The sequence below is a fragment of the Plectropomus leopardus genome, chromosome 16 (assembly GCF_026936395.1).
Source record: "Plectropomus leopardus strain MGB_pleo_1.0 chromosome 16, ASM2693639v1, whole genome shotgun sequence".
In the NCBI taxonomy this organism is placed as follows: Eukaryota; Metazoa; Chordata; class Actinopteri; order Perciformes; family Serranidae; genus Plectropomus; species Plectropomus leopardus.
This window is the reverse complement of record NC_142191.1, coordinates 6432501-6460490: the sequence shown is the minus strand read 5'-3', so window position 1 is coordinate 6460490 and position 27990 is coordinate 6432501. Positions and strand designations below refer to the sequence as shown.

At 38.8% G+C, this 27990-nt stretch overlaps 1 long non-coding RNA gene across 2 annotated transcripts in view; it reads left to right on the top strand.

The window, feature by feature from the left end:
- Positions 1-1938: 1938 nt before the first annotated feature.
- LOC121955189 (uncharacterized) overlaps positions 1939-27990 on the top strand; it is a 26250-nt gene continuing 198 nt past the window's right edge. Inside the window, exons 1-3 of one of the 2 annotated variants that reach the window (XR_006106613.2) lie at positions 1939-2266; positions 2522-2725; positions 6556-6666. This is a non-coding gene — a long non-coding RNA (uncharacterized LOC121955189). Of the gene's footprint in view, positions 2267-2412; positions 2428-2521; positions 2726-6555; positions 6667-27990 lie in introns of those variants that run through there. The other variant, XR_015779174.1, reaches the window with a different exon arrangement.

The window sequence follows — 27990 nt, the reverse complement described above, 5'->3', positions numbered from 1 at the left end:
ATGTGACGATGTGGACTCATGTTGACAATATGTGAGATTTTTAAAGGGACAGTTCACCCCAAAATCAACAATACTGTTACATGTTTTTCCTCTTACCTGTAGTGCTGTTTATCAGTTCAGATTGGATGTGAGTCGCAGAGTTGGATTGCTGCCTTCTCTCCAAAATAATGGAACTAGACTGCACTCGGCTTGTGGTGCTCAAACACCAAAAAAAAAAAAAAAAGAAATGAAAAAGTCAACAGTAATGTGTTTTTACCAGAAATCACGACCCGAGTTACTCAAGATAATCCACAAACTTTGTTTCATGTAGGAACTATTTTCTTGTCACCAAACTACGTCCGCCAATAATAATAAACAGGTGAATTAAAAAATTCATCATCAGATTCTTTTCAGTTTCACTTCCGCTAATAGACATATATATATATATATATATATATATATGTATATATATATATATATATATTTATTTATTTATTTATTTATTTATTTATTTATTTATTTATTTATTTATTTATTTATTTATTTATTTTAGTGTCATGCCATCCCTCATTGTATTATATGACACTTTTGCAGATGCACAATAGTCCATAGTGCATGTTTCATTACATGAAGACATTTCCAGTATTGCTGGCAAAAAAAAAAAAATCATAATTACAGCTGAACAGATACAAAAATTTACAAAGAAAAGAAGAGAAATTAAACTAAAATGATAATAATGATAATAATAATGAATACATTGGCAATATATATATATATATATAGAGAGAGAGAGAGATACATATAATTATTATTATTATTTGTGAACTGTGACTGCATGGGAAAAAATGCTTTTTTTGGCAAGGTATAAACCAGTTAAACATAAAAAGTAGTTATGTTAAACATGATACAGATCTTTTTTTTTTAAGTTAAATCATTGAGTGACTGTGACTGTGTTGCAATTATCTGCAGAAAACGCCTTCAGCTCACAGACTTGAGTCTGCAGGTATTTAATTTTTTTATTTATATGTATTTCTGATGATTTGTAAGAAGCAGTTTAGCGCTCTTCCTGACAGCTTTCCCTCGCGCGACGTCAACTGTTACTAATACTAAGAAGAGAAGAAGAGCGCGAGGAACTACTCATGTAAACAGCAGGTATGTGTTTTTTTAGAGATGGCAAATTCGACTCTTTGAAACATTTTGAAACCGGTTCGCTCCACATTGGCATCTGCTGATAGAAGTTTGCATTGCACCCATTGATCATGTTTTTGTTGTAAGCTCAAAGATCAGCCCAAAAGCCTGTATGCTATAATTAAGTTATATGTATCTATATATATATCTATAAATATATGTGTGTGTATATCTATTTAAATATGGTATATTATTATATTATATGTATGTTTGTATCTATCAATTTATATATCTTTCTATTAATCGACCAACAACTCAGCTCAATTCCTACAAATCTCTCTCACACCCGCATTTCCTGCCATCTTTTAAAATTCTCTGTCCGGGTTTGGTACATGGATCTATCAGGTTCATTGATCTATGATCAGGTTTGGTACATGGATCTATCAGGTTCATTTATCTGTGATCAGGTTTGGTACATGGATCTATCAGGTTCATTGATCTGTGATCAGGTTTGGTACATGGATCTATCGGGTTCATTTATCTATGATCAGGTTTGGTACATGGATCTATCGGGTTCATTGATCTATGATCAGGTTTGGTACATGGATCTATCAGGTTCATTGATCTATGATCAGGTTTGGTACATGAATCTATCAGGTTCATGGATCAATGATCAGGTTTGGTACATGGATCTATCAGGTTCATGGATCAATGATCAGGTTTGGTACATGGATCTATCAGGTTCATGGATCAATTATCCGGTTTGGTACCGATCACGTGATGTTTCAAAACACGCCTCGAGCTACGTGTGGAAGCCGGAAGTGACGAAACATTTGGAAACATATCTCTGGTGTGGAATTTGCCATCTGTAGTTTTTTAGTGTTATTTTTATGTTTTTGTTTTGAACTTTGTCTTTAAGGTCACAGCTGGAGATTTTCACTTCCTCCGTCGCTGCGGTGGACCCTGCAGCTGCCTGGGAGATGAACAGTATTAAACACTGACGTCATAACGTTATGGAGACAGCAGCACGTGGAGATGGACGGAGTTAGACGGTTGCCCTAGTTACCGATCACCTGTGTGTTAGCCTGTTAGCCGTGCTAATCGGATGTCCGGGTTAGCTGCCGCTGTTTGCCCGGTTTAAGATGCCTTTGTCCATCCGGTAATCCAGTAAAGTGTACACTTCTCACTGCCATTTTATTCAAATTTAAATATCACAAATAGTGAAGTGATGAGGTGCATATTGTAAAGTACTAGCTAATGTAAGCTAGCAAAGTGAGTTAGCAAAATGTCGCATTTAATCATTACAGAGCAGTCACATCAGTAAGAAATTAAAAAACATACCAATTCATGTTTTAGATGTAAATCTTCTCTGTTTATGTTTTTTTAACACTGTGTTTGTTCCGCTGATCGACAGGTGGCGGTGACGTGTCAACAAACACACTAATGTGCCAACAAATGCAGCGACGAAGAAGAAGAGCGCAGCTCGTGAGGCACGGACGTAAACAGAGCAGCTGTCAAACTTTTCGGGAAAATTTAGCTTCGCGGGTGTTTTTTTGCGAGAGGAAATGCCTTCAGCGTGTTTGTTGGACTTTATTGGACACGTGCGCGCTGCAGTTTGGTGAGTAACGCTGAATGTAGGCACCTTTTGATCGTGAAAATGTGGAAAAACCTTTAGATGCAGAGCTAATACTTCGTGCTAAGCTAAGCTAAGCTACAGGTGTCTCACCTGGCGCTCCTTAAAGGCTCACCTGCTGTTATCTTGTTTTTCTTCTGGCTCTGTAGCGTCATGTTTGCAGTACAGAAATGAGTGTGTTGTGATTCGTTAGATTTATTTTAGCATGTTTCTGGGATTTTAGGACATTTTTATGAGTTTTTGACATTTCTAGGACATTCTTCAGATTTTATGCCTTTTCTAGGATTTAAGAGTGTTTTTGGAATTTCAGGGCATTTCTAGATTTTTATTTTGACTACTTTTATAGAATTTTAGGATCTTATTAGGATATATGACATTTCTGTGATTGTACGACATTTTTGGGATTTTATTACATTTATTTGGGGATTTTATTACATTTTTTTTGGATTTTATTACTTCGAGGATCTAAGGATGCTTCTGGGATTTTAGGACATTTTTAAAATTTTAGGACTTTTTGTAATTTATGGACTTCTGGATTTTAGATTGTCATTAGGATTTTTGACATTTATTGGATTTTAGGACATTTCTAGGATTTTAGGATGTTACTAGGCTTTTTGACATTTCCAGGATTTAAGGACGTGTTTAGAATTTTAGGTTGTTTATGATTAAGACATTTCTAGGATTGTAGACAATTCTGGGATTTTTGGACATTTTTAGGATTTGAAGACATTTTTAGGATTTGAAGACATTTTTAGGATTTGAAGACATTTTTAGGATTTTATGACATTTAAGGGGCAGGATCTCTGTTGGGAGCTGCAGGGGATCCTCCATAGGCACTTTTTTGATAAACAAGCTCCATTTTGATTGTGTTGTATGAACTCCTTGTACCTTATGTATATACTAGAAGTACCTAATCATTTCCCAGTGTGCATCATTTAAATTTTTTTGTGAATTAGAAAATGGCTGGGGGGACCACTCAGCACCCGGTTTAGAAGCAGATTTGGCCTGGGGGCTGTAAGTTGAGTATCACTGCTGTACGGGGTTAAATTTGTCTGTATAGCCTCATATTTGAAGTACAGAAATGAGTGTATTATGAGTCTTCTGATTTATTTATTTTTTAATATCAAGCTTTTTTTTTTAGGACAGTGTGGATTTACTAATGTCAAAATCATAACAAAAGTTATCTCTGGACACTTTTTATATAAAGCTGGTCGGGCACCAAACCCTGTAATTTACAGAGACCAAACAAATCCCCATGAACAAGCATTTGGCAACAGTGGTGAGGAAAAACTCCAAAAAACTCCTTTTACAAGGCAGAATCCGCAAACAGAACCAGGCTCTAGGTGTGCGGCCATCTGCCCTGACTGGCTTGAGAGAGAGAAAGAGAGGGCCTGGCTCTTTACAAAGAAATAATGGAAAAACACATTTTATCTCATATGTTGAATCAGTACTTTAATAATAATAAGAATCATTAAAAAAATCTTTTTGGGAGAAGTAATTTGCTTTATCTATTTCTCTTTTCCCATCCATTAGGTCACTGTACCCAGATGCTGATTGCCAAGACAGTTGACAAATTGTTGATTTCACATTGCTTTTTATGTATAGATTAAAAAAAACAACAACAACAACATTTAACAGGTGTGGTTAAGAAGTGTTGGGTAGGAAGGGATTATCCGTGGGTCAAAAAGGGAATGCACAGAAACTTTAAGGGAAAAATTGGGATTATTAAAAAAAAAAAATGAACTAAAAACATTATTTGTGACAATGATTTTTTAATATATGTATTTTTAGATTTTTGTTTTTTTTTATATTTGCCATTATAATGTACATGTAATAAGAAAAAATTTGCAGCAGGGGGTCCCCGCTAGAGGCTGATGCAGTTTCGGCGACCTTGGCATGGCAGATTTTGGGAACCCGTGCTTGCGTGGCTACCAGAGCTGGCCGTCCCTTTATGCACACTATATAAGCTGCGTGGGGCCCCCGTGAGGCGAACAAGGGCCCCACTTTCCCCTCCTGTCAAAGTGTGTGTCAGTGTTTACAGATTAGAGATGAGAGTATGAAGTATCGCTGTCCTTCTGGTCACGAGACGAGAAAAAAACCCAACATGAGAGTGAATTACAGGAACAGCAGTCAGGCAACCTGGTGTTGTCCTTTTCCCACTGTGATATAAGCAGTTACCAGTAATAGTAATAATAATAATAATAATGACGACGACTTCATTTATAAAACACTTTTCTAAACAGGCGTTACAAAGTGCTTGTGTGTCCTGAAATATAACCAGTTATTCTGTTTGATAAAGGACAGCAGGTGACAGTATGTGTGTAAATTAAGCTTGAAAAGATGATAAGAGGCATGTGAGGCAGCGTGCATAAACGTGTGCATGCATGAAAAAAATTTCAAAAACACTCGCTTTTCAGCAGTAATTTCTGTGGACTCAGCTCAGACAGTGTAGTGGTTCATCAGGCTGCTTTATTCAGGCGAAAAATATTTACATCATTTAGCTCCTCATGTTAAAGCAGCTAACTAATTCCACTCTGGGAAAAAACTGTTTCATTTTTACTACAAATAAAAGTCCTGCATTCAAAAAATTCCCCAGTAAAAGTATGAATTATCATCAAAAAATACTTGAAGTACCCAAGGTGAAAGAAGTCATTGTGCAGTAAAGTGGCTCTTTTCAGTTTTACTATGTTGTATCTGATGTTTTGGGGTTAATAATATTTATGCGCTTCATTTTACTGCTGCAGATGTTTGAGGTTGAGCTCATTTAAAAAAGCCTTTTTTATGACTGTAATGCATCATGTCAAACAAGATCCTCATATTTCTGTAATGTGTGCTGTGAAATGTGTCTCTAAAAACAAGTTTTCACCTTTTATAATGTTGTGACAATGTATTTTCAGCTAATCCAAGAGAATTTGAAATAATTTGTTTAGTTTAAGAATCTTTCCATAAAACGTGTAATCTGAACAGGACCTACTAACTAAAGCTGTCAAATAATGTGAAGTAGAGGTACAATATTTGTCTGGGGATGCTGTGGAGTAGAATCATAAAGTTGGATAAAATAGAAATACTGAAGTATTGTTCAAGTTTCTCAGATTTGTACTTAATTACAGGGTTTGACATAAATGCAGTTAGTTATATTCCATGATTGGTTACAATGCTTTAATAATTTTTTTATTTTTTATTTATTTCTAATAAAATTGCCCGATATTTGTTTTTCAGGGCCAATACCGATTCAGATTATTAGTAGTTAATGAAACCGATAACAAATTTTGGGAACCAGTATGCATTTACAATAAAAATAAAAATCTTTTATGTCAAAATTTAGAATTAGGAATGTAACAAACTCCAACACAAAACTTTGTTTAAAGCCTTCTGCAAATGTTTAACGTCATGTTAATTTTTTTTTTTTTTATTTTTAAAGATTATTTTTGGGAAGTTTAGCCTTTATTAGATAGGATAGTTCAATAGCATGAAAGGAGAGAGAGAGAGGGGTCGACATGCAGCAAAGGGCCTCGAGCGGGAGTCGAACCCGAGGCTGCTGCGGCAAGGACACTGCCGTCATTCATGGGCCCCTGCTTCCTCCTATGCTGACACTTTCTTTACTTTGCTAAAAATGTATTAATTTTATTGCGACAATTAAATAAAATGCCGATACAGATAATCAGCAAAATGCCAGATATCTGCCCGATAATCAGCCAGGCTGATAATCTGTCAGTCCCTATTTGAAAATGTATTACGGGACATTTTTAAGACCATTTTAATGGGCCTGATGCAGCTGATCAAATGAATAAAAGTCCTGTATCTATAATTTACAGGTGCCTGGTGCATGCCTGGGTCCTTCAGAGGAGTTGCTGGATCATCATCCTATACAGGCAAAGACCCCGTTGATCCGCATCCCGCCAGAGACCCAGAACTACTCAGATCAGGTAGGAGGGCCTCTTTTTAGATGTTTTGTTAGGGCCCGGGGAGGTCAGGGGCCGGCTCTGGTGGCTACCTCGTGGTTGAAAAGTCACCACTGCAAATGCACGGCTTCATTTCATTCTAATATGGTCACTTCTGACTCCAAAAAACTAGGATGGCGACGGCCAAAATGTCAAACTTGAAGCTTCAAAACAATGGGTGACATCACATCGGCTATGTCAGATTATTTCATACAGTCTATGGTTGTAGGTATTTTTTAGCCGTTTCTGGTTGGCGATCTGTTTCCTCCTGCTTCTAATGTTTCACTAAGCGAATCGTCTTCTGGCTTTTCACACACTACGCGATTGATGTTGATTCTCTGATGTAACTCGTAGCAAGAAAGCGAATAAGCATGCTTCTGCATCTCCCGAAGTGTTGAAGTATTACTTAGCGATGAAGATATTTTACCCATTTTGAAAGCTTATTTAAACACCAGGCTTAAATTTGCTGTTTATTCAACACTGACGCATACAGTAGTGCGCGTCAGGATGATGTGTTCACACAGTTTTGGCTTCCTGCACAAATCCAGGGCTTGCTGTAGGGGCTAATAGACGGTCTCCACCATACAGTCAGCTTTCCCCAAGGCCTGTGTCCATACTCCCGAAAGCGAAGTGTTTTTTTTTCTGGGACTGGAGGAATCTGCCAGTTGTGTTGTTTTTCAGCCCCGTACCCCGAGGGAGCAGTGGGAGATTGTTATTTTTTCATGAGATGCAGATTTTGTCATCAGTCTTCCTTTAGCCTCAGGGCTTTCCCGCTGCCCACTGATTTAGAAAATGCTATGGATGTGTGTTTGTGTATAGGATGCGTGAGGCGCACATGACTTTTAGCATCGTCCTCACATGACAAAACATTTAGTTATCACAGCAATATTTTAGCTTCTACAGTAGTTTCGTGTCTTTCCTCGTCGGTGCTGTTGTTGAATTCGTAGATCTTTGATGGCAAGCAGTCAGACACGGTGTCATAATCCGCAGCTCTCACCTGTTTCTTCAGGTATGTCTTCAGTCCCTCCAGGATTTCACAAGCTTTTTTTGTTTTTTTATTTTTTTTTTAAAAAACCTGCAATGCATGTTTTAATGTTTTTAGACATCTTTTGAAATGAAAGTGCAGAAGCAGGAGAAAATTTGAAAAATAATTGCATTTTTTTGTTTATTTTTTGTTGTTTATATTACTGATTAAAATGAAGACAACTTGTTCAGTAAGAACAACACCATACTGTAACCTCACCCTTAAAGGCTGAATAAAGCTTCACAACATTTTTACATTTTATTTTAAACACTTTATTCCTAAACTGTTTTCTTTATCACATACACACAGTTTGTCACGTAAGCAGGAAAGCATCCCTTTCTCACTTTGTGATTTATAGTACATACTACTACCACTAACTGTGGCACGTGATATCAGCCCTGAATGGTCACAATGGCCACAGTGAGAGGTAAAAGGGGGATTCAAATTTGTCAGTATTTGGCGGCTGAGAATGAGAGCGTGTTGTTCTTTCAGTTCTTTCAATAGAGCTGGATGCAGCAGCCTTAGTCATGATGATTTGTCTTGTATGTTGTCCATGTGCTTCATCCATGCTCCAGGTGTGTTTTGTGATAGAAAAGTGTTTGTTGGTCGATGACTTTGATTTGTGCTCCATTATAGTGTTGCACATGGCTAAAAAGAAAAGACAGTGAACCCCTGCTTTCATGCAGAACATCAGGGAATTTCCTTGCACAGTTTTAGCAATATTTTTTGTTGGTAAATGAAAGACATTCTTGTTAAACATGAATGCAATCTTCACATCCAGAAACTAGAAATGGAGTTTGGTGACTCCTGGGAAACTGATGATTGGTTAAATTTGTTGAATAGTTGCATTGATTTGACAAAATTGCAGAATTTACAGGGATTTAATGAATTTGCGTTGATTGTTGCAATCACAACAACCTGGAGGGGCTGTGTTTTAGTCTGCATGGTAACAGCAGTGATGATGTAAGCCCCTGCTCTGATATTGTGGTGATCTCTTTAGCACGTGCGGATTTAGAAACATTTAAAAACATCAATACCTCATTATGGAGTTTGTTCTATTACACAGACAATTACTGTGAAGACATCAGCTGTTTGAAACTGGAACACATTTATTCAAAAGGGTGTTGAGTACACAATCCAAACGTTGTTCCTGCACACAGGTGCTAAAAGTAATTTTACAGTGCTTTAAAAGCTGTCTAAAGTTAGCTTGTGGCCTTTATGATCTTGTTTTATCCGGCGAGCCCTCTGTGAAGCGTGACAAACCTCCTTTTTGTCTGGATAATAAGTTACTCCCATAAAAAATTCAGATTGTTTCTGTGGCTGATAACCCCTGGTCGCATTTGGCCTTTAAAATCCCAAGCACTTTCAATTACCCTGCTGCATGTCCCATTCGTCCACTCCCTTATCGTCTCCCTCCTCTGTTTCAGCCAGCCAGAGGTTGCCCTGTGGAGCCGCATTAAAATGCGCACCTGGTATCTCAACCACTGAACAATGCCGTTTTACATTACATTCGATTCCCTTTTCTCCTTGCCATGCACCGCAACAGCACTTTGTTTACAGGGCGCCACGGCTTTCAGAACGGAAAATGTCATGGAATGCTAATGGACTGCTAACGCTCCTCTGACAGGCCTCCCCATGTCAGTCAAACAATGTCTGTTCAGTTATGCCAGCATTGTCAAAGTCATTCAGGCAAACAGGAGATGCAACGTATCCTCATGCAACCGTTTGAATGATATCTTATGAAAAACCAAATACAATGGTTTCGTATGATGTTGTAACATTACGTACTTAAGGTAAATGTATGTGCGTACATAGAGCTGTGTACTGGATGTAAAATCATGCACTTATCATTAGGTTACTGAGGTTAGATTAAGGTGAGTTACGTTAGATAGGACATTTTTAGGAAAAGAAACATGGTTAGGCATCATAATATTACATAATGAATGTAAAGTTATGTACTTAAAGTGACACAGGATAGATTTAGGCCAGTTAAGCTGCAAAGGTTCAGAAACATGGCTGGGTGTCGTCATGTTACATACATGGCATAAAGTTATGCATTTAATGTAAAATTAAGCACTAACCATAAAGTTACTGAGGGTAGGTTTAGGCAAGGAAAGTTATGTGGGATAGTTTATAAAGTGAGATAGATTAGGAAAAGACACGGTTAGGCATTATCACGTTATGTGCTAAACATAAAGTTACTTACTTAATGTAAAGATATGCAGAAAATGTTTTGGTGAGTAAAGTTACATAGGATAAGTTTGGGAAAAGAAACATTGTTGATTGTCGTCCCATTACGTACAGTACATAAAATTATGTCCGTAACCAAAAAAATGCGTAGTTACCATAAAGTTACCTCATTCAGATTTAGGCAAGTAACGTTAGATAGGGTCAGGTTTAAGAAAAGTTAGGCTCAGGTCTGTGCCAACATAGTTGTGCATTGTAATGTAAAGTAAAGTTAAGCACTTAAGGTAAAGTTACACAGGTTAGGTATATGTAAGTGAAGTTACGTAGGTTAGGTCTAGGAAAAGAAAAAGACTTAACCGTTGTCACCTTACATACCTAACATAAAATTGCTTAATTCATGTAAAGTTACGCAGGTTTGTAAGTAAGGTCTTGTAGGTTAGGCTAGGAAAAGAGATATATTTTGCTGTTTTCATGTTATGTAACATGAAGTTATGCACTTCACGTTAAGTTAGGTCGTTTAGGTGTTGGGAAAGAACCTGTGCCTGTTGTCACGTTACGTTACTTTATGCTCTTCAAGTAAATTTACAAAGGTTCAGTTTTGAAAAGTAAAGTTACATTGGTTGGTTTTAATAAAAGAAACATGGTTGGGCATTATCACATTACATACTAAAGAAAAACGTACAGACTTCACATAAAGTTACGTAGGTTCAGTTGAGGCAATTTAAATTACGGAGCCCAGGTTTGGAAAAAGAAACATAGTGACGAAGTACCTTAAAATTACTCTGAGGTCACTTTGTTTCACACAGGACACAAACGCCAGTCTCCAAGGGGGAAATTCTGAGTTGTTTGACCCATATCTGACCCCAATCTGCTTATTAACACAAACTTTTGCTCTTTATACCACTTCCTTCTTTACTCCTGTCAGTGCATATGTCACATGATCTCAGCCCTCCCAGTTAAATAGGTTTTATATGAATTCTGGTGTTGACACATTAGAAATTAAGAAGCGCTCCTAACATACTTTGCCACCAACACATGTTGTGCTTGAACTAATTTATTTCCACTGAGATGATTAAAGTTGATTGCTTTCAAGAATAAAAAGCATTAGCAATTATTTTTTTCAATAACAGAACTAAAAGAGCCACACAGCTGCAGTTTTATTCAATTCATTAGCCGGGATACTCTTTGCTGCCTCATCTTTTTCCAACTTAATAAGCTATTGTATAAGTTATTGTTTTGAAATAAGATTCAAAAGTTTTCACACAAGATCAAAATCATCTGAAAAAAATAAATCTAGTCAACAATATGAGTAGAAGCAGTCCATGAGGCTTTGTTGTTTTCTTTATCACCTGCATCTGAAGAAGACATCAGCGTCTAAAGTAACTTTGCCAATTAGCATTTCTTACATTATGCACGTTTCCCACACTTTTTCATGGACCAAAAACTTTTCCATGACTTATCAAGGAACCATAATGAAATTTCTATAGGCTAACCTTTCACAATGTAAAACATGAACATAGCTCCATCTCAAAAACGCAATGCAATTTAAAAGCAGTTGTAGGGCAAAGCATAACTATGGAAAGTTTGGGATTTATGACCTCAAAGTATTTGATCAGAATTTGTATCTAAGCTGCAAAATTGGGAAAGGCTGCAATCCTGCAACCAATGTGCTGACGGGAGAAACGAAGGAAGTAAAAACTTAAACTCTACTAAAGGGGGTAGGATGGACGGGTCAAACAAACACAGGACTTTCCATGAAGAAGGGCCTGGGCCCGAAACATCACAAGTGTGCAGGTAATAAATGTTAATGGGAGCATTATCTAGTGCACAGATGTTATATTTTTGCATCAATTTTCATTCTGCCCAGCACCTACTCTGAACTGCTTTTGGATATGCGCACTATTGGAACTTTTTCCTAACACACATAACTTTAGGTGCCTAAAACCAAACCCACATGAATTTGTCAAATAAGGAAAGTGACGACGCCACTCATGTGGAACTAATTTATTAAATGTAATTCAAACTCTCATATGACGATACGTTGATTAATTTCATTAAACACAACAAAATCCCAGAAATTTTTCAAAATTTTCTCGGATTTTACAGATTCCATGACTTCCCCAGGCCTGGAAATAGAGACTGTGAAATCCCTTGATTTTTCTGGATTTTCCATGACAGTGCAAACCCTGATTTATGGGCAGAGATTTCTCCGCATACATTTAAGCACCTCTCACTCAACGCATGGCTTCGAGACATCTCCTTGTCCTCCCATGGATGCTGCATAAATGAATCCCTCTCATGTGCTGCCATCTGAGCCGTGTTGATGCAAAACTTCAGGCTGAATAATTTATCTGTCTGCCCTTCGGAAGCGGGTGCTCACACCGGGTGCCACCGCGCATAACTAGGAGTTCTCATCACAGACCTGAGCCCGCTGGCATCCGCTCAGACATCTGTGTCGTGTGATAAGAGCGCACATCATGGGAGGAAGGCATCAGATCTTGTTTGAATTGTGGCCACTGGATAGACGTACAAAGGGGAGTCGAACGCTGCCTAAACAGTACTGTGGTCACCTTTTCCACATGTGCACTGCGCTGTTACTGCACTTTTGCTTCGTCTCTAAGGGGATTACTTCTGCTGTACTGCAGTATTGAGCTCTGCATTGCTAATGCAGGACAGATCCAGAGCACTTTCACAAAGCGTACTGCCTCATTGTTTTATCCTTCCAGGTAATTAAACAATGGATGAAGAGATTCTGAACATCTGCTGATTTTCTGCCTAATTCAATTACGATGACAATGAGTGTCACCCTGTATCACAACTCTTATATTTCTCTATTGTAATATTGTCTCATATATAAGATGGATTACCTCTGGGGGAATGGTTTTACATGAAGTTTTCTCATGGGTACAGCATGACCCGCTTCTGCAGAACAGAAAGTTTCTCAGAGTTGGAGAGCACTTTTCTTTAAGCGAGACGGAAAGAAACTCACATTTATTCTAATGTTGTTGATTCTAGCGGGCCGATTCAAATGAGACGTCTAATTCGGCTTCTGTGAGTAAATATTTCCTCCAGCGTTTGTTAGCAGAGCGCTCCGTTTGTCATGCCTTTATGCTCTCAATGTATAGTTACCTAAGTGATTTAGCAATGACTCTGTAAGGCATAAGGATAAAGACAGTGCCACTCCTCATTTTCCCACATCACGTCCGTCACGTTTCTTCTTCCATGGATCATTTCTCAAAGAGCTAATTGACAAAAAGTGATTTCATAAGCTTTGTTTACTGGTAGGCTATGAGTATAATGCTTATGAGGTAGCTAGATAATGATTATTGCTCCTGCGCATATCAAGTAGGTGATTCATTTGCTCTGTATGACTTGTGTGTTTATCCAGCGTCTCGGTGTGTGAGGCTTTTCATTACTGTTAAAGTTGCTGATACAGATCAAAAGAGCATAAATCTGCGCCCGTATGTCTTCCATGTCAGCGAGGAAATCACTGAAGCTTAAACTCGCCGGATTCCCTCGACTCGTCTGCCGTCTCAGCCCGTGAGTTAACGCTCTGAGTGAGGTTGCAAGCAAGGTTGTTCATCATGTGAGCGAGCGAGCCCCACCCAGGCCCTTATCCGCCCACCAGATGAGCTGTTCGCTCTCTTGTTCTCTGATGGAGTGCGGAGCGTGGAGAGCAGTCATCAGATCTGTTTTGCATCACCCCACAGGAGAGAATGGGCGTGATGACACGGGTGACCTTTGGATCATCTATCAGCGCTGACGTCTCTCTCATAGAATAAAAAATGTTGCATTAGCACAAATGACCTTTTCTTCATCGCCACGTCCTGATTACACGATGCCACGAAGATCCACCCCCACTGCTCCCTTATCTCGCTGCTCTTATGAGCGGTCACGCCATTTAATATGGGCTCGAAAATTATAATTTAGAGCGGCTTCAGATGCCCTGGTTGGAGCACTGCATCAAGTGGTCTGAAATTCAATTTGGCCCTAATTGTGGGGATTGTTTTCCTTTAATTTTGTGTTTGAGAGAGCCTGCTCGGACAGAAGGGGTGACTCATTTGGCAGTACAGTGAAGTCACGTGACCTTTAAACAAAAGTAGGTCAAACAAGATGACACAGAGCCTGGATGGAGTTTTCAGTGTGCACTCTTTGAATCAGCATGAACACAAGTGAGGCTGCAAACCAAAGTGATGAAAGCGAGATGATTGTTCTTCACATCAGCCTGACTGTGTGCAAAAAATGTCACTTGATGACAACTGAATGGTAGGAAAGTAGAGTCAGTATTGTGCATTTCTTAATAAATAAGTGAAGGACATGTGAGCTATGAAGTTTCATCACTGTAATGTTCCCAAGTAAACCTGCAGTTATTATTTTTAGGGAGGGTGGATGCCATGTCACCAAAGTGACATGATGTAATACAGAATAAGTCAGAAATTTTGTAATGCAAAAAATACTTTTCTTAATTTAAGTTATCAGCTGTGGAGGTTTCATGGTGATATCTATTTTTAAAAAAAAAAATTTAATTACCCTATATGTCTGTAGGGTCTTACTTTTTTTCTTAAAATGTATGAAATTACAAAGTATATCTTTAAAGGCCATTTTCTTAAAATGAGTTTTTCTCTAACTCTGAGCCTGAAATCTCCTCTTCACTTACATACACCAACTTTCCAGTTATATTTCTGTCTGTATTCTGAATGATTTCAGGGAGGCGATGGGTCATTTATCATTCATAGCCTGATTTATGTAACATTTTATTCCTAAAAACATGGTGAAAATTGATTTTTTTTTTTAATGGCTGTTGACAGTATTTTCTGAGTTATGGAATGATGAAAAGAGATCTGTAAAGCACCCTCCCTGTAAAAACATTTGATTCAGACATATCAACAAAATGAAACATCACTTGAAGTACAAAAATTATTCTTTTAACATAATTAGTCAACTGTGGTGTCATGGCAAAATCTACTTTTTTACCTGTACATACCCTGTACATATATAGGCTCTCAGTTTTGTCTAAATATGTTTTTTCTAACCCTGAGCCTGAAATCTCACATGTTCTCATCCCATCTCGTCACATGTTGCCGCTTTGTCAGTGGACTTACTTGTCTGCATATTACAATTGCTGCTTTTATTCCTGTCTCTATTGTGGATGATTTTACAGAGGCGTTGGCTCATTTACCATTCATAGCCTGATTTATGAAACATTTTGTTCCTAAAAACATGATGAAAATGGATTTTTTTTATGGCTGTTGACAGTCTTTTCTGATTTATAGAGTAATTAAAAGAGATATGCAAAATTCCCTCTGTAAGAACATTTAGCTCTTACATGAAAAAGGTATTTGAACCTGGCTTTATGTATGCAAATTAGTGCAATTTTAATGAGATTGTTCTCCATTTGCACATTTAAACAAAACATTTCAGAAAACTCATATTACAAAAAAAAGATTCTCCTATTGTAATCAGTCAACTGGGGAAGTTTCATGATGATATCATTTTCTTAAAAGTTAAAATCTATTCAGCTGTAGTGTCTCACCTTAAAGAAACAACAATGATAAAGGCTGAATCAAAAAACAACACGTTCTCTTTCCGAAGTTGTCAAATACTACCGCTTTTGCAGTGATTTTGGCATGAGATCCTGATGCCAAAAGCCACCTTTCATGTCTGCACGATACGCCACTGAGTGACATCAAACAGAACAATTGTCCGTGTTATAATTTGCTGCAGGACAGCACCTGCCGAGGCAGCGTGATATGCGGACAGTAGGTGTCACTTGAGGAGGCGGCTGACAGTACCTGTTGCATCCGCATAATATGCTGCTGGACAGTGTCAGGTTGAAACATTGCCAGAAACAACATTGTATAAGGAGCACAAGGGTCCTTATAGGCGCGGGAGAGTCAGGATGGATCTGACAAACCCTGGACTTTCATGTGGGAGTCTGGTGTTCGCTTCCAGTCTGAATGTGATGTTTTTCTACACTTCACCTTGTGCCTCCTTCTTCTAATCTTGACCATCTGTACCAGCATGTGTGATTGTTGACATCCTGGTGTCGGTTGCCTAAACATAACCACATGCAGTATAATCCCACCATGTGCATGTGTTGACCGCATGGTAGCAGCATCCCGGAACATCAGTAGCTGGAGTTTAATATGTAGACACAGAAGTCAGTGTCACAGTGATATGTGACAACAATAAAGTTGCCAGCCAGAAAACCAAAACAGTGTACTCAAAGATGCTAAAAAAAAAAAGGCTTTATGTTTGCCTTGGCTCCAGCTGAGACAAATAGTAGTTAGGTGATAACTCTCAGGTTAATCACTACAAGCGAATCCTTTCACATTACACATTTGATCCATTGTTAATAGAAGAATATAAAGCAGCTTTAAAAAAAAAACACTTTTTAAAGAGAAAATATGTGTATTTCAGCTCCTGCAGTGAAATAAAAAGCCTGCTAAAATGTCTAAAGAATGTAACTGCTAAAATTGGGCCAGTATCTAAACCTCCAATCCATAATTTCCATCTCCTCTCTTCTTCATCAGTGGACACCACTTGGTGTTGATGTCACACAAGTGTCCTTTGAAGGACAGGGCACAGGCACAGAGTACCTCTCAGCGTGAAGACAACAAGTTAGGCCGAGCAATTATCTCCTATTTTTGCATGTGCCAAAGCAATCAGAGACAGACAAACAGAGATAGACAGATAGATAGGTAGATAGATAGATAGATAGATAGATAGATAGATAGATAGATAGTGAAGTTTTGTGATACCTTTCTAGTGTTCACATATTTCTCTGGCAGGCTGAGCCCTCATCTGTATGTGAGTTGACTGGAAATCATTTGAAAAATGTACCGTTGCCAAGTCTGACAAGTTCCTCTGATCCCTGGTTCCGCTTAACAGGTTGTGGTTCTTCGATTCCTCGACGAAATCCGCCCCACAGCATTGCAAACTAGTTTTCACCCCAACAAAAGCCTGACAACTCAGGAAATTCAATTGGTTTTATTTTGTTTGTTTCTGTCACGGCTGCTGTGGAGCTGTGCTGCAATGCTAACTCTGTGGCATGTGTTTTATGTGAAATGATATTTATCAAGCTGGTCAAATGGATTTAAAATCTGCCTTCAAAAGCAGGGATTGTGTCACGCCGGATGACATGGCATTCATTTTGTTTTGGCCAGAAAGGCACGACTTAGTTCACTGCAGCTGCAGCGGTTTCATTTTGTCATGTCTCGTGGAGAACAAAGCAGACATCCTGTGCCAGCTTTTCTCCCAGAGGACTAAACCTTCTGCTGGGTGAAGAAAAACAACAAGGAAGAGACTATCCCAGAATTCAAGCTGTTGAACAAATTTTCTTCAGTGCACACAACTTGACATTAGATTTGTTAAGCCAAAGTTATCGTGTGATGGCGGTACTCTGGGGATTTATTGATCTTTTAGGCATGCCAGCAGTGTGACTCTATGAAAAGGTCTGTCAGTTTGTTTGAATGGATTAATATGAAATTTTTTACATTCATGGTCCCCAGAGGATACATTCTTGGCAACTGACTTTTCGTGTGGTGTCATGATGAGGGTAAACATTTTAGACCAACCCAATCAGCCAATCATGCTTCTGCAAACCACAGATTTGTTACACAGATTAAACTTTCAACACCGTTGTGGTCAATGTGTGGTTAGGTTTACAAAAACCACTACAAAAAGATCATGTTTTGGCCATAAATACCCAGTTTTGGGGGCACAATCCAGACTGCAATGATGATACGGTAAAAAAACCCAAAAAAAACGCTTATCATGCCACTGTATGGAAAAACAGTGATGGGCTGCAAAATAAAAGCCACATTTGGAGGCTACGATAGTCACTACAAGATGCCTACATTTGGGGGTTAAACAGCTGAAAAGCAGCTTGAAACACAGCAGTGATTTGCCAAAAAACAACCGGTTTTGTTGCTTGTTGGTCTCAAACAGTGGACTGTAGCTTGGCGTCTCACCTACGTGGCATAACCTCAGATTCACAGTGTAGCTGTCGCTTTTTTGTAGCATTTAGGTCTCGAGTTTAAAAAGTCTTTCTAGGCCACATAGCATCACGTGATGGACCTGGATGGTGTATTTTCACTTTTGGCCACTATGCACAATTTGCCTCTAAACCTGGCGCTGTTGCTGGGGGCTTGGTTTTAAGCCTGTTTCTCACCACCAGAAATTTGAATTAGCATTATCAGTAAATTTAATAAAGCTGTAATTACATCATGCTAACCAAGCTTGCAGTCAGTGGTGCAGTTAGCTCACCCCTCAAGTTCGAATATGTTCGCTTATGTTTTCAAGAAATCAAGATAGCAACAGTCAGAGCAGCAGGCGTTGACAGATTTTTGGCCCTCAGATTATGGCGGCCAATATTTGGCTTTCTGCCCATCATCTGTATGGGTATTTTATTTTTATTTAAATGATCGCAGATAAAGTTAATTAATTAAAAAGTGCAAAAAAAAAAAAAAAAAAATCATCAGCATGGGGGAAACTTTTATTTTGCAAAACCCCAGAGTGCTATTTTTCTTTTTTTTATTGAAATTTTCACTTGAGTTTATATAAAAAAGTTGCTTTAACTTGCTGTATATGATATTAAATGTTTCAGTTTTGATTAAAAAAATTGCTGAAGGCATTTAAAGAAGGTATTGTGTTAGTGTTTGTTATATTCCAAATTCTAAATATTGTATAAAAGATTTTCATGTTTATTGTAAATGTATATCAGTTATTGGACTCATTAACTACTAATAATCGGTATCAGCCCTGAAAAACGATATTGGTCAACCCCTACAGAACAATGCTGAATTTAGGTCTTCAAAATGACATCCATGAAACAATGAGTGAAATCATGGTGGCTCCATCCGTTATTTCACAGACTGTGGGTTTGCACTGTATAGTTTGCATGACGAACCTGACAAATATCCAGGTGTTGTAGTGGCTCATCATGTCAGCACTGTTACGTGAAGTTAAACTTTTTTCAGTATCGAACGATCAATAATTTATCACATGGAATTATACAAAGTACAACTCCAGTTAAATCCCATCCGCCAATTTAACTTGTGCACTTGTGTGATTTCGTCTTTTTTTGTGTCTTCTCTCAAGTGCAGCCTCACAGAGCCGCTGGCTCGGCTGCAGACTCTTAGTCTTCACTAATCACCTCTCTGTGTTATTCTTGTTCCTGTATCAGTTACTTTACAAGTTATTAGTCCCCTTTAACTTTGTGTTTACTGCAAACTTTGCTGTTATTCATTTTCCTAATATTGACAGTCTGTTAAATGCAGTCGAGTGTGAAATTTTAATTGTGTGCTGAGATCCATCCCGGGGTCCCTGGGGTAAGAGGTGGAGATGTAGATCTGGTTCAGTGAGGTTTTCACTGCCTGGAGTGCCTATTGATCAGGAGAGAACTGTAAATAGTGGGGCATGTGGACAGACGCGGCAACCCCCGTTTGCTCTGCTGCTTTAAGTACACACCGCCTCAGTTTTTGAAAGATAGAGTCTTTTTCCTCTACCGCTGACAGTGCTGGGATAAAGTTAGATTACCAGAAATCACGGTTCACTAAGGGGGAAACCAGGGATCATTTAAAACCAAGAATGGAGGAAGGAGGACAAGGGGTGAAAAAAAACCAAACGAGTGGGCGGAAGCAGTGTACCATAGCTGGCTCTCTCACTTAAGAGCAAACTATTCTTCCTCTAAAGGAATTAATCCTTGTATTGTACTGGAAATTCCTCCTGAATGAGCTGCACTAGACCGAATTCAGGGCAAGTAGTCTGGTCTGAGCGATTTGTGTCTACATTAGTGCAAGCTCAAGAATTTACAAAGACACAGAAAAGCACTTGAAATTCCATTTTGCTTTCAGGAACTTAGGATGGATTTGTGTTTCAGGGCTGCGGAGGGGCTGGGCAATCACACGACAGCAGTGAAACAGCCTGAGTCTAACAAAGGCTAACAGTGATACTCTGGCTGCACCGCTCCCCCTCCTCCGAGCTCTGGTGTAAACATGGAAGCTATTTTTGGTGCTCCTTGGGTGCAGGTGTCCAATTATATTTCACACTCTCGTGAAGGTGCATGAGAGGCTGCTGGGGGTGGAGTGGCACAAGATCACTTTGTTGCCCCTCAGCGGAGCCAGGGGCACGCAGAAAAACAGGGAATGAGAAAGAGTTGGAAAAAGGGGAGAAAACTGTCAAATTCTGCCATCATCTTTCTGATTTCAATTCAGCCGGTTGGACCTGGTATTAAAATGTGTCTTGGATGATCCGATCCAACACGTTCTCATCCCGAGTTTTCATATACTGCCACTTTAAAGTGGACTTCCACGTCTACATGTTACGCTTTAGGTATCCTTCTGTGCCTATTTACATTCCAGGATGCTGCTAACATGATGTCGACACAAGCACATGGTTTGATTTCACTTCATGTGGTTATGTTTGGACAACAAATGCACATGGCAATTAACACCCGGACGTCAACATACACACATTCTGGCACAAATGGTCAGGCTTAGGCAAAAGCACCACATGGTATCCCTCCACCACAAGGTGTCGCGGCTTCTTTCAGCTCAGCTGCCTGTTCCACCAGTAGAAACCGGAGACTGAGCTCTGTTGGTGCATGCTGTGCACTACATATCAGTTTAATAGAGAGAGAAATGCCTGTATTTATGATGATATTGAAAAACATAGCTGTAGGGTTTTTAAATACCGTGGTATACAACGACAGTTTCGGCCCGGCTGCACTCTCGACTGATGCCTACCATCTGCATATCATGCTTACTCAGCAGGTGCTGTTTGGCCATCAGGCTGGTGTATAATAACACCACAAATAGTTCTGTCCAACCGCGATCTCCGCTGACGATGTCCAGCAGCTTGAAAGGTAGCTTTTTGCATCGGGATCTTATGTGGAAATCACTGCAAAAGCAACAGAGAGCAGAGCCGTTTTCAACGTACATACCTAAATATGCCATAAGTAGGCACAGAATAACATAAGTATATAAATAAATAAGAGAATGCCAGTAAAAAAGTTTGAAATTTTAAAGACAGTCAACCAACCCGAGCATACAATGAGGGGCTTACAATTGGTCCCGAGTCCAGAACATGCAAACACTGAGAGTGTGTTCATATATAATACATCCCAGATCACTGAAACACACGTTAATATGAGGTCCAAACAGCCTCAGTGTTGAAGAAAAAAGATATTTCACTTCCTTTCAACTCGCACAAATGCCACAGGACTTACAGCGGATGTAAACTCAACATCTCTGACCTTAGGCAGCAAGCTTCTCTCCACCAGCCGTAACCTTTAACCTCTGGCACCGACCTCCACGAACTTTGTTTGGGTTGTGAACACCTTAGCTTTTCTTACAGATCAGAAGGCCATAGCTGAGACACTTTGCTGTCTCCGGGACAACAGGGGAAAGTATTTCTGAGTGCTGCAGAGTTGGGTTATGAGGGGTTGGAGATGCTGGGGGGGGGAGGCAGGTCAACCCTGCAGTGTGAGGTGAATTTTAAAGCATCTGACGAGCGCTCGCGGAGACTCTGAGGTTTGTTCCTTGGCTATTTGTTTACAGCTTGTACACATTTTCCAGTCCAGATGGTTTGAGATCCTTTGGGCTTTATTTCAGTGGTGCTTCTTTAGTTATCTTTTGTGTGTGTGTGTTGCAGAGAAGGAAGATGTTGGTGGGTGGAGAGAGGATTTCAGAGGTTTTGTTCCTGTAGGTGCTTAAACGTGCTCCACATTCTGGAGGAAGAGTCTTCTTAAAATCAATACGCGCATCTGTTGGGTATGGCTCCTCTTGTTCCTGGCATTTTTTTTGTTTGTTTCTCTGCAGAACACATTAGCACGGAGAGGAAAATGTAGACTTTTAGTTTTGTTTTTGTTACTTCTCACCACTGAATTCTTGGATGTCCTGAGGAGCCCAGTATAATCTGAAGGGGTCGGTCCTTGAGATAAATTGGCACATACGGAGCAGTGCTGGGAGTATATCACCAAAATGAATGCCTCTCCAACACCAGCACAGTGACAGGACCAATCCCAACCATGCTCTAAGGCTCCGGCAAAGGTGACAGGACCGGCAATAAAATATACCCCTCACTGAATTCAAACAAGATTGTCCTTTTCTGAGGCCCAGAGTGAAGCTTTTACCCAACATCAAAAATATACAAGCTGTGCAAGAAACAGGGTCTTTTTTTATTATTTAAAGAAAAGCCACATGGTTCCTAGAATTTAAACAGAGAATTTCGAATGCTTGCTTGTGCAGCTGGTAGAAGTGCAAACCTGCTTCATAACTAAATAATAAATGCTCTGAATACATTACCAGAGTTCAACCACATGCTGTTCACCCCCGTTAAAGCCAGCTAGTTTGGTTCACTTGGAGTAAGAAAGAAATCCATTATAGAAATGCCACCCAACTCGAGATACACTGATGATAGTTATTAGAGAAAATGCCGGTTGTTCAAACTGTGTAGAATTTATAATCAGCAGATGGCAGCCTGAGAGGTCATTTTAGCCAAAGTTTTCAACTGGACAACGTGAATACATTACAAGAGGAGTAAAACTGTTCCAAAGGTGTAATTGACCACTTGCTACACCCCTCCTCTTGCAGCAATTGGACAATCATAGCCTGAGTACACCTTAATTAAGGAAGGCAAGCCTAACAAGCTTCGGATTTGCTATTATTTTACCTCTGTGTGGAAGCTGGTCCACAGTGCTATCAGAGTTTAGTGTATCTCTGCTCTGCTCATTATTATATTTTGGGAACTTGAATTCTCCAGCAACCCCAGCAAACATTACTTGAGATAATGGACCTCATGCAGGATGCAATATATGAACAAATTTCCTCTTATTTTTGCTTGTATCCACAATATGTTCTCATTTTGTTAGAAACATTTGTTTTCTGGGATTCAATAATGTTTTCTTATTTTTGGTCATCTCTTAGGTAAGAGAACATTTTCACAAGCTGTCAAGAGCAAGATAAGAAAAACATCTTGTTTTCACGGTCCACAAAGTGTTTGCCCAACACACAATTTTAGATTATTGTGACTGAAATTTAATTGGTCCATTGATCCTAGTTAAGACTATGAAAAACTAAAAAAAAAAACCCTCGGGCAATGTTTTGTTTTTGTTTTTTTTGTTTTTTTAGAGGTGCATGATAATATCAGCGTGTCATCAGTATTGGCAGATTATGGCTTTAAATTGAAATAGCACTATAGGCCCAAAATGAGCATTTCTGCTGATATGATAGGCCAATAAATTACACTTAAATGATGCGTCTTTAATGGGTTAAATAGGTAAGATTTTCCCTGGTTTTGGCTGTTGTTAGGTTTGTCTTAGGAAGAGCATCATCCAAGTCAGTTAAGTTGGGATGAAGTTTACAGTTTTGTTTAAAATGTGTAACATAAGAATAATATGGCATGTTTTACATGTAAAACACCACGCAAAAGTGGTTTTCATGTTTTTGCACAGTGGATGTGTACATTTTGAAAAGCATTGTATTTTTATGTCTGCATCTGCCACTAGTGGGCCATCATCAATATATGAATGCCATTACAGGAGAGACTTCATGTTCTCTGCAATTAGGTGGAAAACTATGTGTATATATTACTATCAGCATCAGCAATCGGCCAAAATGAGTTAAAAAATAACAGAGTTAAATTGTGATTTGTGATAATGGGCTTTATAAATAGATTTGACTTAACTTGATCAGATAACATCGATGGATGAGAGGAGCAGTTGGTGAGTGATTGCAAACTCTTAGACAAAATTGAATGATAAACTTTCACTTTAGATGCACCTGATGTTCACCTGCTCCACCTCTGCCCCAAGTATACTTTAAGCTTCTAGCTAGTTACTGCTTATAAAATCTCTCAAAAGTTGTCATTACCGACAGCAGAATCGATTGTTGCTGGGTAGAAATAAAAAGCCTGCTTCAGTCTACCTCAGGCTGAAGGCAAGGACCCATTGTTAAAAAAATTACTGAGAATTTGGAGCAGTAAATCTGCCACCATTGTCACAGTAAACTGTGTGTGTGCCTTGTGAGAAAGCCTGACAGATGTAGCAACAGTAACTAAGGGGCCCAGGGCTCAGTAAACAATCGGAGCTTGCAAAGTGTAAAAAGCTTGTGAAGAAGTTGTTGAAGTTATTATTGTCATCATTTCCCATTTTCCCTCTTCTGCCTTGTCTCCTTCCTTAGTAGTAGAACAACAGAAGGATTTGTATTAGGAATACTTCAAATTCAGTGCACCAGACTGCTGTTGGTTTCAGCATTACTTAGCGTCTAACAAAGCGCCGCAGCACTCCAATTCCAGCTGCATAATTCCTGCGCTTTGTTCTCCGGTGCCTGACAGAGGCATTTTCTGGAAACAGACTTGTTAACATGTGCAGCACATTTCAAAGACACAACCAGGAGCATATCCTGGGGCAAAACTCACACATTTATGCAAAGGTGCAAATCTCAATAATCATCACTGTCACTTCTCATTAGTCCAAAAAATGTAATTTAAAAGCTGCTGAAAGCAAGTGTGAAGCTTTATTTACTTGAAATTCTTCAGCATCACGAAAGCTGCTGATAAAGACGCAAGCCAGAGTTACATGATGTGACGCTGACTGAAATGGATTTGTAAATTCTAACATATATGACTTTTTTTTTCTTTTTTACAACAGTTGATTACAATTAATGTTTACTGCTATAATAAGCATTGCAGGCTAATTATACTGCTCTGAAGCTGGCTGCAGCTGCAACATTAAGTGCAGAGCAGTGGACAGAAGACTGTGCCTGTGACTAAAATGTCTGCAGCTACAAAAGGCAGCATGAAATAATTGTTTGAATATTGAGGAGTGTAACACCCTGTGATCCTGAAGCATGACGAAAACATGCAAAAAACTGCAAAATCCAAGAAGTTTTATTTACATCATTATATACTCATATTTTTCAGCCATTTTTGTAGCACAGTGTTTCATTCAGAGCATTAATTTAACGTTAAACCAATATTTGATATGTAAAGATATAGTGTTTTCGGTGTATTAGCTTGACGCAAAAAAGCCACCTTCTGCATCCAACCAGAACACGTCTGGACAGCCTCAGATGAGAACGCGCTCGGAAAGAACCGGTGGCGTAGTTATGATACGCTGGCGGATGGCTGGATGGTACTAGAACGGAACCGGTTGCATGTATTTGAAATGCTGGAGTATGGCCTAATAACGCCGCCATTCTGTGCATCACGTGACCTATAAAAGCGTGTGGGAGCATAGAAACATTTTTTCTAAATGTATGTGTCTGCAGTAGACGTACTTTGTAGTTGCAGTTTCAAGTTGTGCAATTTGAGGGTTAATGGAAACCTGCCTACTGGCTCCATAAAGAGCTATTTGCGCTTTTGTGTCAGTCACTCTATTTCTACTTTTTTTTCTACTTTATTTACTTCTGCAACCTCACTGCTTGATGCCTCTAAATCTTACATACTCCACCTTTAACGCTTATTTTATTACTTCCTCTGCATATAGATCAATGTGGGGAAATTTACTCAAGTATTATACATGAGTACTGTATCAACTTGCCTCATTAATTATTGTTTGAAGCTTCAGACACTTTTCTACTTTCTAGAGCATTTTTTAACATGAGCTAAACAGGGTGAAATATACAGTATAACCATCTAAGGAGCCATTTGATATTTAAAGTGTTGCTGATAATAATGTCACAGTTTTACCTCAAGTTACCTAAGATGCGTGACTTTTACTAGTAATGGAGTATTTTGATGTTTTGGTATTGATACTTTTACTCTGGCAAATGATCTGAATACTACTTTTACCTGAGCATATACATTTCCACATTTCCACCTGGTGGTCACAGCCATCTTCCTTATAAGAATATATAAATACTAATAATGTACATCATCATCATCCTCTGAGGTGTTTCAGCGTCACCTGATTGGATGCCAGTCTGTGCTGCAGCCCCTCTCCGGGGTTTTGGCTTCTACATAAAAATCTGCCAAGCGGAGCTAAAATGAGACTTTATTGGGGATTTTCAGTTAAGTTACAGTTAGTCAGTAAAACCAGACAGCTGTAAAAAGAGGACTTTTGTGTGATAGCTCTGCTTTCATTGACCTTCCAGCAGTTGATAGAAACGGGAGCTTCTAAAATAGGACATTTAAAGTAATTCTTTCACCCGGTGACAGTAGATCTTGGCTCTTATTTCTTCTCTGCCAATCAGTGGCTCAATGCTTTGCTCTAAAGCTGTCAGAGCAATTGGTGCAGCTCTCCTCTAAACTTATTTGCCTTAGGGCCACCTTTTCCTGTCCTTTCACTCCATTTCCCTCTTTCATTAACCTAATCGCTCACAGTCTGATTTCCCTCCGCCTTTCCCCTTCGCTAGTCCTCTGGCCCATCCCAGAGGGGAGCATTGTGAAGGTGAGTCAGCCGATTAGCGTCCAGCTGATGTACTGTCCCCTTCCAGATACGACCTCCATTGTGTCCCATCGGACCGGCCCACCGTACAGCAGGGCAGCCGGTCAAAGAGAGGCTGGGTGATGCTTTTGGATAGAGGTGGATGACAGATGGTTGTGGAGTCAGACTGTACTGATGCGGTACACGATACGAAACCCCTTTAAGAAGCAGATCAATCTTATTTTGTTAATTAATTCATGGTCAATCAGCAGCGACACTTAAAAATACAGAAACTCAGAGGAGTTACCAGAAATACATTTAAAAAAAATATCTTGGAATAACAGATAATTAATGAATCGCTAATTAAAAAGTTAAATAGATTTTTGAGGCTTTGGTAATGACAGATTATGACATGATGCTTAATGAATCATTCCTCATTAACTGAATCTGCTGCTGAGTGGAAAAAAAATAACAACTGCTACATTTATTTCTCTTTTTTTAAAAAGAATTAATTCTCAATGGGTCAAACAACCAATGATGATGGAACATAATACAAAATACTACTACTACTACTACTACTACTACTACTACTACTACTACTACTAATACTACAACTGATACTATTACTAATAATAACAGCATCTTTATATATAGCACCTTAAAAAGAGATAGAAACAATTAAAAAAAAATAAAAGTGAAGACAACTAAAAAAATAAAAGCAGTAAACACAGAATATTAATAATAATAGAATTATGCAGGATCAAGAGAGAATAAAAAATAATGTTGTCAGACTTGTCAGAGTAACATCCTGAGCCTGTCTGTGACAAAAGTCCTTTTAGTGGACGTATATTGACGGTGTGAGCATGTTTCGAGTCGTTACATTAATGTTTCGCCATTACCGGATGCAGCACTCAATTTCAAAATTTGTTATTCCGATTGGACACAAAAACATGGGAAAATAGGGCCCAAGTAAAAAAAAACAATAGAGAACTTACCCTTTAAAAAATGCATAACTTTATTCATATTTTTTGTTGTTGTTTGTTGTAATGAGCTCACACTTTCATACACAACAATGTAATATACATATGTAATATACATATAACTTTTTTAGGACGGTCTGGGATATATTGATATTTCGTCTGCAGAGATGTCACATGATGCAAAAACTAATACAGGATGTATCATAACTGCATCATTACGTCATAAGTGTATTTATGTGCCGCCAAATGAGCTCAAATCCAGTTACACAGAAGGGAATAGAAATTTCAGAGTCGTGCACATGATTATCATCTGTTAAAATAAAACATCTCATACTGTGTTTTGTTATGTCACATGTGAATGACAATCAGGTGCAATAATCCTCTGCACATGTTGCTGCATGATAAAAACAGCTTCATATTACTGTTCTGCTTTCACTCTGCTTATAAACACGAGTCTAAAATGTTCTTTTCTACGTTGTAATTTGGCTCCAGCTTATTTATTTGCATATAAATTCATGTATGAACTAAATGTGACTCGCTGATGGTCCATTAAGCATCAACCAAGCCACGTGAACTCGATTATTCATTAAACAACGAGCATTTACATCTTCAATTAACGCTTGCGTTATTAAATCACTGTGAGTCACGCACTAGTTATGCATTACTTAGGCATGTGTTTGGTTCTCATCTAATAAAGTGTTATTATTTGCATCACAATGGTTCCCTTAATTTTGTTATTCTGCCTCTCT